Source organism: Populus alba, chromosome 8, assembly GCF_005239225.2.
Source record: "Populus alba chromosome 8, ASM523922v2, whole genome shotgun sequence".
Taxonomy (NCBI): domain Eukaryota; kingdom Viridiplantae; phylum Streptophyta; class Magnoliopsida; order Malpighiales; family Salicaceae; genus Populus; species Populus alba.
The window spans coordinates 9,179,331-9,181,648 of NC_133291.1; the positions used below are offsets into that span (position 1 = coordinate 9,179,331).

The following is a 2,318-nucleotide window of genomic DNA, read 5'->3' on the forward strand; positions in this document are numbered from 1 at the left end:
AATATTTCTCATGAAAAAACAAATTCGAACATCAAAAATAAAACACCCGATAAGACTCCATCCACGCTATATAACACAAGAAACGAGAGGTGAATAGGTTTTATTTTTTTGCCTCCTCATTAGCTATTCCCCTTCTTTTTTTTCTACTCTTTTCTTATTTTGCAACATGTATATGCCTAATGTCCTCTTTCTACCTTTTTTTTTTTTTTATATAGCGATATAAAAATCTGAATGCAGAAACTCCATTTTTAAGCTTAAATTACCACTCCTGGCATCAATTTTACAGGGTTGTCCTATATGATCTTCTTAACATATTCCGTACAAGTTTTGCAAACCCATGCAAGGTGTGTGAGCAAAAGCAATAACAGGAAGCAGAGGAAAAAAGGCAAACACTAGGCAGAGTCTATAGAATATAATACCATTTATATGTAAAAATACGTATATTATGAAGGCACTGCTTGAACAAGCTGACACAATTCCTTTTTAGTGCCTGAATGATTTGCCAAAACGAGCATACCTAAATATTACTTGAAAAATCTGACACGAACCTTTTTTATTGTCTGAATGATTTGCCAATAACCTCAGTATTATTTTAAAACCCTAAATAAAAAGAGAAAAAGAAAGAAAAAAAGTGGAGAAAAGATACATAACTAGATTTTCCAAATCAATTCCAGTAGTACTACTTGTCATAAAGCCTCGTCTATGAAAATTGGATGCCGAGTCACAAACATATTTTTAGTAGCTACTACTCATGATCTCACTACCTAATAGCTAGGAACCAAAATCCCTGTATTATCCAACAATGCAATCTGACTACCTTAGCAATGGTTCCTTAAAACCCAACATCCGATATTACACATGCGATGCAACAAAATTAATTAACGACACAAAATGAAATACCCTTAAGCTAGATGGGAAATTCATCACTCATAGCAAACATACTTTTAAGAGATCGTCATCAAGTTGTAATGAGTTATGTAATATACTCATTGATCTTTTTTCTTTTAAAATCCCAAATTTCAAATAGCTAGATTACGACAGTAGCTTAATTTTTTCTTACTGATAATTCTCACTTGCACTAGTAGTACTCTCTGGTGGTGCTTGTGGTGGCATCAGTGAAGCAGGATTCTGCTGCTGTGGTGGTCTCTTTCTCTTCTTCTTTCTCGTAGCTAATCCCTCTTCGCTTTAGACTGCGAGTCCCTAACTTCACGTAGATAAAGCCTAACAGCACGAGCCCCAAAAGGGTTGTTCTCAGGCTTGCCTCCGTGCTCTTCAAAGGCAGCACGGAGACGGCCAATGAGTGCATCGAGGCTTCCCCAGGCCTGGCGGAGCGGGCATGGGCACGGTGCAGGCGGCGTTCGGGTGGCCAAAAGAAGGGGCAGAGTTGGGTGTGGACTTTGGTTTTTTCCAAACTGATCAAGGTAACGCAAGAACTCGAGGACGTGGGCTCCACTGCACCGGGAGAGTGAGAGCGGGGGACGGTGGTTCCGGAGGTATTGCCCAAAGGTGTTCCAGTCTCGCCGCTTCTGGTTCTCATAGCGGCTGAGAGTGGTGGGGGAGGTGGTGGTGGTGAGGAGGAGGAAGAGGAGGGGAGGCCGTGTTGGTGGTGGCGAGGGGGGTGATTATTGGGTTTGTTGTGGTACTGTTGAAATCTTGAACAGAGTCCATGTGTTTAATTTGGCTTAATTTCTAGGCAGCGTTAATCAAGGTCTTTACTAATAACTATCTTGAGAAGTACTGGAAAAGATGGTGTTTTTTTACTAGAAGATTTCAACAGGAACTTGATGATCCCCATGAGAAATAGATATATGGATAGGTCCACATAGACTGAATTAAGGTATAGTACTGTTAATTTCTCACTTCTCAGTGCAAGAAAGAGGTGTGAGATGTGGATTGAAGGGTTTCAATAAGTGTTGTTGAGATATCAAGAAGATTGATAAGCTTAAAAGGGGGTTTGGATATGTTCAAAAGATGTACGAAGCTTCGTATATCTAGGGTTCAAGAACGCCATGACTATGAAAACCACTACTCTCTCCATGAGAGAGCTAGGAGGAAAAGATAGTAGTGGTGAGATTTTGGACGGTGGAAGAGGTGATGATATATAGGTAAAAGAAACAGCAGCTACTGATCTTCTTTTAGTGGTTTTGAGGATTCTTTTTTAATCTATTGTTTACCAATCCTAAAACCTTATGAAAGGCTGATGATGTATGATAGGCTTTTTGCTAACTTTTGTAAATCTGAAGACATCTGTGAATTTCAGCGGATATTTTTCCCTTAAAAGGGCGAAGCAAGTTTCCAAACAACCTAGCCAAGCTAGT

General features: G+C 39.6%; 1 pseudogene; it reads right to left on the reverse strand.

The window, feature by feature from the left end:
- Positions 1–927: 927 nt before the first annotated feature.
- Positions 928–1,773, reverse strand: LOC118055631 (protein LIGHT-DEPENDENT SHORT HYPOCOTYLS 4-like; annotated as a pseudogene).
- Positions 1,774–2,318: the final 545 nt, after the last annotated feature.